Source organism: Podarcis liolepis, assembly GCF_965112155.1.
Source record: "Podarcis liolepis genome assembly, chromosome: 1".
NCBI classification, from domain to species: domain Eukaryota; kingdom Metazoa; phylum Chordata; class Lepidosauria; order Squamata; family Lacertidae; genus Podarcis; species Podarcis liolepis.
The window spans coordinates 65,986,128-65,999,732 of NC_139554.1; the positions used below are offsets into that span (position 1 = coordinate 65,986,128).

Sequence of the window (13,605 nt, forward strand, 5' to 3'; positions counted from 1 at the left end):
GCACGAGCACATCCATATTTTGAAACTTTATTAATTTTCTAAAGATTGGTTATTATTATATATTTATCTTACAAAAGAGATTGAGAATAACTCCAGAGAGAATGGGCGGTAGAATGGCAAATACAATTCAATGTAAACCACTTCAAAGTGATACATGTGGGTGCAAAATAAAATATTATTTTTGCACATGTGCTAATGGGGCCTTGAAATGGTGGTAGCTGACCAGGAATGAGACAATAGACAGATATATGCAGATGGCAACCCTATGCTCAGCAGCTTTGAAAAAGGCAAATTCCATGCTAAGGGATTATGAGGAAAGGAATTGCAGCTCCTGACATCACAATGGGATTATAGAAATCGATGGTAAGACCACATTTGGAATACCGTGTACATCTCTGGTCCCCTCACCTCAAAAAGGGTATTGTAGAGTTTGAAAAAGATTCAGGAAAGGGCAACCAAAATGATCAGGGAGATGGAAAAACTGCCCTATGAGGAAAGGTTGCAGTATCTGGAAATTTTTTTAGAGGAAAAAGGTGAGTAGGAGGTGACATGACAGAAGTTTTTAAAATTATATATGGAATGGAGAAAGTGGACAGCGAAATGTTTTCCTCCCTCTCTCTTAACACTAGAACTTGTAGACATCCCTTGTAGACATCCAATGAAGCTGAATGTTGGCAGAGACAGGATACATAAAAGTCAGTACTTCTTCACACAATGCACAGGAGGCAGTGATGGCTTTGCAAGAGGTCTAGGCAAATACATGGAGGAAAAGGCTGTCTGTGGCTACTAGACACTGTGGCTGTGCTCTGCCTCCATGGGTGGAAGCAGTAATACTTCTGAATACCAGCTGCTGGAAACTGCAGGAGCAAAGAGTCCTCTTATGTGTGGGTCCTGTTGGCAGGTTTCCTACAGACATCTGTTTAGGTGCATAAAATTTCAGAGCTCACCCATCTCCTATTCCCCCCCCCATCCACTGTGACTGTGTATATTTAAAAGAACTAGACATGCTGCTGGAGGTTGTAGTCTTACAAGAGAAAGAAGAAACTGTAATCTTCTAAGTTGTCAGACAAAAGACTAGAACAAAAATTACAAATGACAACTATGTACAGAGCATTTCTCTCTTGCAAGGCAACCGGTTTTCATCCTAAGATACTAAAATTGCCTGAGAATCACCTACCTCAGTTTGCCTCTGATGTAAGGCAGAAACAGATTTTATAAACCAAACAAATAAATAAATAGCCAATTAATCCTTAACCATTTATAAGGAGCAGAATCTTCATTTCATTAATGTTACTAATCAATACCTATACCCATTCAAGAGACAGCACGCTGAAGTGAATAATAATAATAATAATTTATTATTTATACCCCACCCATCTGGCTGGGTTTCTTTAGCCACTCTGGGTTGCTTCCAACAAAATATTAAAATATAGGGAGACCTGGGTTCCTTTCCTTACTACCAAGCATGGATGGTATTTCTATGTAATGAAATCCCAAAGGCAGAAAAGATTTAGGTGGAGTTGAGCGGAACCTTAGTCTTCCCATCACTTCTCTGTTCCAATCTATCCCCTTTATTGCCATGATAGAATATCCCAACAGCATCTTCTTTCATATGTTAGTGAATAACTATCTACCCATCTGAAAATCAAAAGTAAAATCACACAGGCTGTGGAAATAAAGGACAACCAGTAAAGAGATTGGTAGCTGAATAGTTCAGGCTTGTCAGGAAAGAAAGCATAAAGGCAAAGGTGTGAATGGGTGACAACTTTCTGGAGTTGTTAGACATAATTAGAAATATGTCAGAAATAAATGGAAGACCGAAAGCTACATTCATGTGCTATATTTTCCTGCAGCCCTTGGTTCAGCAACAATTTAAGGGATGTGGAATCGTAAAGGAGAAAATGGACCAATGCTTCTGCTTTGGGAATATCACAATGTCTGGACTGGGGCATTCTCCCAGTTATAGATGTTTCCCTTCTACACCTATCCACCGCAGGAAGTCAGATTTATTGTGACAGGCTCACAATAGCTTACTTGTCCCCTAAAAATGAAAATCCGAGGAAGATAAGCCCCACCAGCTATTATTTTTGTAGATCATCATCTAATAATATATCCAATTTTTATAATCATTAATACTCTGACCACTTCTTGAAGACATAAGAAGAGTTCTACTTGATCAGACCAAAGACCCATCTGGTCCAGTATCCTCTTCTCCCAGTGGCCAACCAGATGAGTGCAACTCATTTTCTCCCCTTTTGATTCTCGCAAAGAAAGGTGGGCCATAAATTTGTTTATATTGTACAAAACATGGGAACATAGGAAGCTGCTTTATCCTAGGTTTGGCCATTGGTTCATCTAGCTTAGTACTGATAACACTATCTGGCAGCAGCTCAACCGGGGTTCAGGCAGGGGGAATTCCCAGACCTACCTAGAGATGTTGGGGTTTGAACCTGGAACCTCCTGGACGCAAAGTGGAACTTCTACTGTTGAGCTATGGCCCTTCTCTAACTGAAGCTATTGATAGACTTCATATATATTCTTGTCAGAACTTGAAGCAGGCATTTGATTTCAAATGGGACACCCTTTGTGCTTGGTAAGCTTGGAGGAATCTGTAAATTTGCAGATGAATTTGTTTGTTGATTAGGAATTGTGAAACCAAACATCAAACTCTCTAAGTATTGTTGCATTTCCAGCTTGATCTGTAATCTTTGCAATAGGAAACAGGCAAAAATGCAGGCATCAGTGATACTATCTGAACATTTCCTCAGGATACAGCTCACATAGATAGGAATAAACATTAACATATATAGTGTTTTTCTCCACAATTGTATACCAACTTATGATTTTCAGAATTATTTCCTTCTACGTTTTATTTACATTTCCCACAGTCATTATTGTAAAAAATGAATCTCAATGCATTTTTAATCTAACCCTATTTTTGGAAGACATATGAAAATTGAACCAGAACATAAAGCGAAGGTTTACCTATAGTTGTGTTCAAGACTAGACTGGTTTTGACAAATTCAGAAGCTGCACACACAATATTATTGTTATTTATTTTCTGTGTTATTCTCATTTGGGCATCCATGATACATTTGGAAACGTAGCCTCCAGTGAAGAAAAGTCAGATTCTGTTTTGCAAAGAGGAACTTTTTCTACATATATTACTGTCTGGTCATTTTTTATACCTTTTCTTCTGAAAGGCATTACAAAGTTTACAATTCATGCACAATATTGGGTTCAGGAATGATTACAGCTAAGGCAAATTCTGGTTTTCAAATATCTGTCAGCTCAGATTCCATTCGTTAATTTGAGTGAAATTCTCACCAGTTTATAGGCTTACTATATTCAACTAGCTAGAGCTTATTTTTTCTAATGATAATGCATAATCTCTCCTCATGCATTTAACAGTATGTGTGAGGGCTTAAACTGAGTGGGGAGGGCAGTCTGAGAGGTGTGTGTCAATGAGGGACATCCCAGTGTCTTCCACCCTTCCTGCTCTTCTTCAGGGTGTTGGGAAAGTCTAACCATGTTCAGATGGATGGGGTTAGAATCCTCATTTCAAACAGGAGCTCTGATTAGGGAAAAAGGAACAAAGGAAGCTGCCTTAGACCATTGGTCCATCTTGCTTTCCAGAGTTTCAGGCAGGAGTCTACACCTCAATAGCCCTACACCTGGAGATGCTGAGGATTCAACTTTTGACCTTCTGCAAGCAAAACAGATGGTCTACCACTGTGATATGGCCCTTCCCCTCATGCAGAATTTCCAATTTAATAATTTTTATTAAATTTCCAAGTAACAAACCAATCATATCACATTAATTCCAAATTATACCAATACATAATAAACTCCAAATATTTAGCCGGATTTTAATTGTTTGTTGGGGGTGCCCATGCTTCGAGTTCAGAAAGGGTCCAATCATCTCATATTTCTGCTGCTTTGATGTTCACGAAGTCCCATCTTTCCATCTTTTTGTTGTTATCCTTTACAAATACCATCTTCCAATCTTCTTATCATTATCATTTTTCTTCTTAATAACCTCTGAGTTATCTCCACAAGTGAGTTGAGGCAAACATCTGTGGTATATTTTTATGATACAGTGGTATATAAATGTTTAAATAACTAATAAACAAACAAATAAATAATACCCCTGCTTTGTTGCAGTTTTCTGGCTCATGATATGTCTCTGATATGGTCCACAGTGTTGAACAAATTGTTCATCTTTGATACTTGATTAAATGGCAGAAAGATTTTTGTTGTTGTTGTTGATCCTTATGTAGGGTTATAAATGTTTCACATGTTTTACTCTCTTCCTAGCATGACGCCTTTCAAAGCTGAGTTGGGCTTCCCCTTGCTAGCATGACGCCCGTACCTTTAATGACAGGCAGGAAGAAACTGAGAAGATGAAGTTCATTTCAGCATGAAAATGATATGAAAAGCCTTGTTAAATTTCAGGTAGGTGTTAAAGGAGTAGCCCTCCCAGGAAATAATTGGCAATTACAGAAGTCAAGGTTAACTATATAAAACCTGATATTTACCTGATGTTAGGAGACAAACTTTCCTCTTGCAAGCAGCAATGGACCGCATGACAGAGCTGCACCATTCAAATTAAAGGCAAGGCTACCTAGTTTGCAGTTCCCGAAATAATACACGGACTGAAAAAGGCATCCTTCGAAATTTCCACTTCTCTGAATTTTTCAAACCACTTCCGCAACTAAGTAGTGTGTACAAAAACACATATACGTGATAAACTGTGTGTTAAAATACACATATTTGTGCAAATACAGTGGTACCTTGGGTTACAGACGCTTCAGTTTACAGGTGCTTCAGGTTACAGACTCCGCTAACCCAGAAATAGTACCTTGGGTTAAGAACTTTGCTTCAGGAAGAGAACAGAAATTGGGGGGGGGGGAGGCCCCATTAGCTAAAGTGGTACAGTGGTAAGAACAGTTTCAAGTTAAGAATGGACCTCCAGAACAAATTAAGTTCTTAACGCGAGGTACCACTGTAACATACAAAAATACATTACGTTATGGGAAATTGCTTTGCACAATGCGTGCATTGGACAACACTGCATACAAAAATGTGTATTTTAGAATTAGAATATTCACACAAAAATGCTGGTGAACTTCCACGAGGACTTTAAAAGAAAAAAAGAATTGGCAAAGTGATGGGGGAATGTGGAAAACTGAACTTATTATTAGAAAAATGAGAAACTGACAGAAACTGAAATTGACAGATTTCCCCATCCCTATCCTGGAGTAAATAATTTTTGTACTCTACACACCTTCAGTTTGCTTCTTCCTCTACAGGTGTGGCTTGCCAGTGTAGTCCAACAATCACCCCTTCTGACACCTTGTAATGAACCCTTAACCGCAGAATGTAATGCATATCTGTTAAAAGTAAGATGTATTGAGTTCAGTGGGACTTACTTCCAGAGTTTGGAAGTAAGCGTTGAGAGTTTAGCTCAGTCAGTAGAGCCTGAGTAGAGCCACAATCTGAGGACTGTGGGTTCAAGCCTCACATTGGGTGAAAGATTCCTGTAGATCTCGGGTGTCAAACACAAGGCCCGCAGGCCGAATCCGGCCCGCCAGACCTCATCATGTGGCCCGTGTAGCCGCCGCCGGCCGCCAGCCTTCACCTTCTATTCTCGTTTTTTTTTTTGACACAAGAAAGCCGCCTCTTCAGCGCATGCGCGGCAGCCTACAAGCCAGAGAACATCTGCCCTCTAGCGGCGCCGGCCGTTCTACACGGGAAACCTCCACTTTACATGTCCTTTACATAGTCCTACAGATACAACCGGCCCTTTGAGGGTGACCAAACTGCTGATGCGGCCCCCGATGAATTTGAGTTTGACACCCCTGCTGTAGATGATCCTTGTGGTTCCTTCCACTTCTACAGTTCAATGATTCTATTTCACCTTTATAGATGGTTCAATTTCAGTTTCCTCACTAGGGCTTCTGCATTCTAATTATTAGCACATCTGATTTGGTCCAAATTTAGCCAATGGTGAAACAAATACAAATAAGCTATGGTTTTTACACCATCGCAATAAGCGATGGTTTTTAAATTGTACTCTCTAAAATGTGCTTAGTGAACATCACAGCAACTAAATATGTTTTTGCTTGATATGCCATAGTAGAATAAGTGTTCGATCAGTATTTCATAGCATGATACAAGAAAACAGGGAAATAGTTTATATTTGTTTGATAAGGTTAACATTTTTTAAGACACTCAGAATAATTCGCTTTATAAGGCATGTCAAAATAGCATGTCATTATCATCGCATAGTCACTCTGAACTGATGAATCTAATTTTCCGTAAGACTGACCGCTCTTCTGAGATTCCTGCAAAAGGCTGAGGGATGCAAAATTAAATTAATATACTGATATAATATAGTGCAGGTATGAAAAAACAGTGCCACCATTAGTCTGAGTTGCACTGCTGCATTCATTTTTAAATATTGCCAAGATGCTGTGTAGGGTATACATGAAAATATGAGTTCTCATTAATGACCAGGCCAATTTATGAGAAAATAAATAGAGTCTGGGCCTTGTGCCAATGGCATGTATCTGAGAGGCTGTAGAAAGGGTCCTAATGCAAGGGTTTATGAGACTATTTTAGGTAAGGTCTATGTGCAAGTGCATGTGTTATACATATCATGATACAAATGCCCACTTCAGTGTATCTCAAAATTTAATGATGGTCTGCAAAATCCTCAAAGGATGGTGATTATTGTAAGCCATTGTATATGCTGGGAGCTCTGCAATGCCTGCCTCACAACAGGGAGGGCAAAGGGTACGTCCTGGCAGTACTTGGCATATAATTATCTTTGTGCTTTATTTGTGAGCTCTCTCTTCAACTGCAAACGGAATGAAAGGACCTAGGTGAGTTGCCTCACAGAGCCTAGATAAAATAAAGAGCTTAGGAAAGGTGTTTTTTTTTTTAAAAAAAAAAATAAGCTCACTGACTTCAGCATCCAGTATCTATTTCACAGTTTCTTCACTAGGGCTGCTTATAAAAACCTCCCCCTGGGCTAGGAGCAATAATTCCCCCATCCATGATCTGATTATGAATGAGAAGGCTGATCTGGTCTGCACCACTGAGACCTGGGTGCGTGAGCAGGGTGAAGTTGGTTTCACCTAGCTGTGCTTACCTGGGTACTTGATGCAACACCAGGGGAGAATTGAGGGATGGGGAGGGGGAGTTGTTGTGGCCTATAGGAATTCTCTCTCTCTCTCTTTCTCTCTCTCCAGGCTCTCTGTCCAGTTCTAAGGTGGGGATCTAGTTTGTGTGTTCCTGGCTTTGGGAACATTGGTTCCACCACACAAGAGAGCTAGTGGAAGGGAATTTCTCCCACTTTCCTCACACATACATACACACACCGCACCATTCCCAAATCTTCTCTGGAGTGTTGGGGAAAACCTAGAACGCATTGGGGAACAGAAAGTTGGAGAACTTTACATTAGACAAGGAGAAATCCTTTCGCTAGTAGAATTTTCTCATGAGTGCTGTGTTGAATACAAGTCTTAATAATGATTCTAAAATGCATCTAAGCATGGCTGCTCATCACCATTAAAAAAAAAATGGAATTAAGCCAAATTTAGATACATCTGCTGGTGACACCTGTCAAGAACAACTGTTTTTGATGACATTTCCTGTCCTATTTACCTACAAGGGCATTTGTAATAAAACCTTCTGCAGAACCATGAAGAAACAGTACAGCATTCTAATGTGGTTGGTCCAATTCCTTCATGTAGAAACCCAACTAACACTTTTCAGCTGTTTTTCTTTTTTTAGGTGCCTGATATATTTTCCTGCTACCAACAGTTAGTAGTGAAATTTGGGTCCTGCTATAATCTACAAGCTACGATTTCTCTGGAGTGCCCTCCTGTTTCCCAGTGAAATTACTTAGCACACTTCAGTGTGAATTTTGTCCTAACTGCATTTCTTTCCCCACCTACCCTCAGTCAACTCAAATTTCAGCCGAGACAAATTATAAAGCTAAGAAGTAAAGGTCAAGGCAAATTGCTACAGGTTATCTTAAATGTTGGTTTCCAGCTCAGTTATTGCTATTTCTCTGGTGGCTTTCAAGTATTTATGAATGCGGTGGTGGGAGCACTCATATGCCCACCTGCAAACATGTTGCCTACTTCTACGGGATGGCCTGGGCAGAGAAAATGGGGACATTAGCTGAAAATATTCATCCAAGTCTCATTTCATTTGTTCTTTAAGTTGTTTCCCAAGTACAGGTGCGGGCAATCTTTGGCTCTCCAGATGCTGCTGAACTACAACTCCCAACAGCCCCAGATAGCATGGCCATTCGCCGGGGAAGATGGCAGGTGTAGTTCAGCAATATCAGAAGAGCCATGGGTTCCCCACACCTGGCTGAGTATATAGAAGGTGGGCTGGCACTTCACCTCGTCTTAGTTGAAATTCCACTGGTGCATAATGAGATGTAGCTGCAGCATCTGCCTTGACTCACTGAAGAAGACTAGCTGTTGGATTTAAAAAATAATCCAGTTGAATGAGAAAAAAATGATGGAATAAATAATAATAATAATAATAATAATAATAATAATAATAATAATAATAAATACTTCATACACTGTCCTTCAAAGATCTCAGGGTGGTTCACAACAGAAAAATGCAAAATGAGAATACAAAATATACAATAAAATGAAAACAAAGAAACAAAAGCAAACCAATAACCCTCCTTCTACAAACACATTTAAAAATCCATAGAATGCTAATCAGCCAAACAACTGGCTGAAGAGAAACATTTTTGCCTGGTGCCTAAAGCTATGTAATGAAGGCACCAAGCGAGCTTTCCTGAGGAGAGCATTGCCCAAGTGAATGGTGTGTTGAACTAGGATGATTTGGATCCACATCATAGCTCAGCCATGAAGGTCACTGACCAGCCCTAGCCAACTTAGCACATTGTCTTGTAAACATAAAATAGGTTGGTCTCATTCAGTCAAATCAACAAGATGCCATAAACAGGGCCATTTCAGCCTCTGCTGAAATGGTTTTACTCACCTGTAGTGGAAAATTTGTGAGTTGGTATGTGTGTGACTGGATCTGAGACTTCCACAAAGTCTCCTCTTATGATAACATTGCCATTGTAATTTTTTTAAAAGTTCTTATCTTGAGAGTCTGCATTGAAATTGTAAACATTTACATGAATACACTTATAATGAACCAATTGGTTTTCTAAAATGTCAGCCCTCTGGATCTGATAACACCTAAAACATAGGTTTGGTGGAGGTTTTTGGGTCAGTCAAGGTTGCTGCTCCTTTTGTTCACAATCTCTTTTTTTGCAGGAGTTTTCCTTTGCAGAGAAAGGGAATTTTAACTCTTGCAAAAAAAGGGGGGGGAGCTTTCATTTATCCTCTACTTTGCCTCATACAACTTGATTAGTCTCTCTTCAGTATTAAAATGACAGAAGAACAATTAAACAAAAACAAATACAATATTTACATCAAGGTCTTCAGCAGAATTTTCAAATGATGGGGACAGCTTTTATGAAAACTGCACTTTGGAAATTGAATTACCTTGGAACACAAAGCAAGCAAGTTCTAAAAGTTACTGTGTTTGAACAGAAATTCTGGTTACAAATCAACTTCAGGAGGAGGAGGAGGAACTGCAACAGACTGTTGCAGTGTGAAGTGCTCCTGTTCAGGTTCTAACCATTCATCTTCTAGGATATTCAATTCCCTTCCTTCCTGGTCCCTCTGCCCCTGATCAGCCAGCCAGTCACCATTCCATGTCAGCTGAACATATTCAGTCCTCATTGGGCTGCACTTGGTTCCTCTCAATAGGATTCCTCTCCCAAGATGTTTTGGACTCCTGCAAGGTTGCAGGTGCCTCCGTCTTGTATGTCGACGGTACTGTTTGAGCTACTTATGAGAAAGTAGCTACTTGGAAAACAGACTCATGAAGAAAGAGAGAATGTAAAGAAATAAAGCTTTGATGTGAGAAGGAATAACAGAAGGAAGGAATAACAACTGGTAGTAGCTAGGAAAAAGCAAATAACAACAACAAATGCCTTGCTGGATCAGACTAAGGTCCATCTCTGTAGCTAATACAAGGTGGTTAGTTTTTATTTTATTTGTTTAAAAAAATCAGGAATCTGGATGGAGCCAAGAAGTGCCAGAGCCAGGATAAGCTCCCAATGCCTGTCACCCTCCAGATGTTGCTGACCTACAACTCCTGTAATCCTCACCCAGCATGACTACTGAAGAGGGGCGATGGGAGTTCTAATCCGTCAATTCCCCATTCCTGCTTTGGACAATACTGAACTACATAGAATATTGGTTTGATTCAGGGTAAGGCAATCTCCACCTCTATTCCTAGAGTTGGAATTAACCAAGCTATTTCCCAGTTTTGAAAGCAACAGCATTCTGTTTGCTGAGCCCAAATCCAGATCAAAACAGGGGAAGGGTTTGTCAAGCACTAAATGTTCTATGGGTCTAATATGGCTCTCCATCGTATTTGCATAACAGGTTCATCTTCTTTGTTGGTAGCTTTTTGGTGAAACGGAGGATGTTACATTTTCAAGGCAAGAGGGCCGTTTGCATGTTTGATGGATGGCCTGCAGAGAACTTTTAAAGATCAGAATAGATGGATCACCCTTGACACCCAGCTGTGAATCTCAGATGTTTCTGCCACAGATTTATAATGCTAAGGAGAGCACTTGAGCCGAGGGAACTTTGTTGCATGCATAAGAATGAGGAACACAAGAGCATTAAGGTGACCCCGGGTGAGTCTGGCGCGCATGATGCTGGCTCCCTTGCTGTGCGCTCACTCTAGTTGTGTCATAGAGGAACTGCTACTGAAGCCTGTGCTTTATTGATGCTTTTTAAATGATTCTGATCATTAGGGCTCAGCCAGTAGTCCCAGTGTCTGCCTTGTCAAGTACCATCAATATGCAGATAGCATTTTTTAAGCAAGTAAAGCTGTAGGTGTTAGGACGTTTAATGAAGCAATCCAGAAACTTCACACCAGAGCTTTCCATGACACACTAGGCACAAGTCAAAAGCCAAGGAAGGGGTGACTGAGTTGTGCTGATAATATATAAGGCAAATTAGCTCCACTGTGGCCATAACAAAGCATCCCTGAGCAGAATAATTAAGACAGAATCTCTTTAAAAGTCTTTGGGAATGTGATGCACCACCACTCAACCACAATGGATAGTTTAAAGTGTGTATTTAGTTTATTTTATTGCCCTTAGGGGAGGTAGGAATGGTTTAAAAGTTGTTGTTGTTGTTAATTTAGATTTCTTATTTGTTCTTCACTATAAGGTCCCTGGGTGGGCACAACAGCAACAGCAATAAAATAAAATGGGGACTTCCGGTGCGGCAAAATGGTCATCACCACGGAAACTATTTATTTCAGTGGATCCACTCACTGAAGACATAGTATTTGCAATGGGACTACAACCTGTTATAAATACTACATCTACAATGACGAATACTAAAATATCAGGTATTGAACACCTGAGGTTTGACGGATGACTTTAATCAAACCTAGTTCACTGGATTTCTGACTAGGTGTAGAAGTGTGATAAGAGTCTTTTGACTAGTTTGAGTGTGGATACAGAACGTCATGTTACCACCTATTCCACTACATATATACTCCTGATGTACAGGAAAATCCCCCATAATATTTGACAGGATGTTTCAGGCAGCAACATGATCCTAACACGAAATGGCTGAACAGAAGGTAATTTGGTTCTGTGGTAAGTTATTATTTAATGAATGGTCAGCTGTAACTCCAGTTGACTGGTCTATCAAGTGGTTAATGCACATAGTTGACTTATATGGTCATCACAGTTCACCCTAGCTCTTGTACCTATTTGCCTGATGCCTTGTAGTAAGCTCATGCCAACACCCTCACTCCATTACAACACGGACCCTTTCTCTATCCATAAAAAATAAAAAACCCCAGCATTTATTCATGTTACAAAAGGCCTCTTCTGCTTCTCTATTCCAAAGAAAAGGGCTTATGACCAGACACTCCTTTACATCACAGTTCTACACCATCATTCAAAACCAGTAGCCATGGGGAGCTGACCTGTTTTGATGAGGAAGTCCCTTTCTCTGCTAGAAGAGGTTCCCAGGTTGGGCCATTCTATGGCAGCAGGGCAGTTGATACTAATCCTACATCATGACCACCAATGGATGCTGTAATATATGGAAGGATGGATGTAAAGTGGAGGCAAGTGATGTGCTAAGCATGGATTTTGTATTATCATTTTTTTTTTTTTGCATAGCTATTTTAGGGGATTTTAAATTTCTAGAATGTACCCTAAGGTAAACAAATTTCAGTAATTGGCTAAAATAATTTGTTTTGATAATGGTGCTTGCTGGAAACAAATGTACAGATGCATTTTATCTTCTGGCCCAGACAAAAATGTACTTTTCCAAGCTAAAGAACTCATTTTCAAATGTACTATCACACTGAGTTCATTAAAAAGATTGAAGGCACATCAAATATATCTATTTTAAGGAAAGATGACTAAAATATGCAGAATGGGAAGATAGTTATTTTGATACATTGTAATTACATCAAATGCACAGGTGTGGAGTTTATCTTTTTAATCCAAAAAATGATTGAAAATGCTTTCAAATACTTTAGCGTCTTTTGGGGCGGGGAGCAATTCAGATTCAGTGTAATCATGTTAACTACACAATTAAATATATTCCTGCCGATAAACATTGCATTAAATATTTTGGAACTTTCACATGCAAACTTTGTAGTGCTTTCTTAATGGAAACTAATTGCCATGCATATTTCAATAATATATGCATTGCAGTGAACATCCCTTGGAGAGGATGAGGGACCCTGAGTCCAGGGGTCTGGCCATTGGGACTCTTTCCAGGTTACACCTTCTCCTCAGGTCACACTCCTCACCAACCCTGTTCTGGACTTTTGCTTGGCTGGAATGTCTTCTTAAGAACGTAAGAAGAGCTTGCCTTAATCAGGCCAATAGCCATTCTACCTCATCATCCTATTCTCATCGTGGCCAACCTGATGCCTGTGGGAAAGGCAGGATTCAAGCACAGGAACACTCTCCCCTGATTACAGAGATCAGAAGCATTTCTGCCTCCAGAAGCAACTCTGGAGGCAGAGCACAGCCCTCATGGCTAGTAGCCTTCAACAGCCCTCTCCTCCATGAAACTGCCTAATCCAGAGGTGTAGCTAGCTGAGGCGGGAGGCACTAGGCGCCACACCATGGGGGGCGGCACTTACCACGGGGTCTGCAGTGTGCCCAAGCCACGTGTCTCTCTTGGGAATGATGTGGTGGCTTGGGCGCCTGCAGGCTCTGCGCTACCTGGAACAGCAGCGTGGGGCTTGCATCTGTCTGCTCCCTTTCCCTCAGCCACCCTACAACTGAGGGGGAGGCAGCGGAGAGGCGCGGTGCACACTGCCCTGGCTTGCCCCTGTCAGGAGTTCAGCCTACACTCGAGTAGGACCATGGCAGAGACACATGCCCTTGGCAGAGACACATGGTTGATCGTTCAGGAGCTTCAAAAGCTTTCTTCTGCCTGAACATCACAGTGACCGATGCCAACAGATATTGGCACACTTAGGGATCTGCAG

The 13,605-nt window shown here is 40.5% G+C and overlaps 1 long non-coding RNA gene across 1 annotated transcript; it reads left to right on the top strand.

Moving 5' to 3' along the window:
• The first annotated feature begins 368 nt into the window (after positions 1 to 368).
• LOC310693934 lies at positions 369 to 8,032 on the top strand. Its single transcript, XR_014519424.1, has 3 exons — positions 369 to 533; positions 4,318 to 4,459; positions 7,801 to 8,032. It is a non-coding gene; the product is annotated as an uncharacterized lncRNA (long non-coding RNA).
• Positions 8,033 to 13,605: the final 5,573 nt, after the last annotated feature.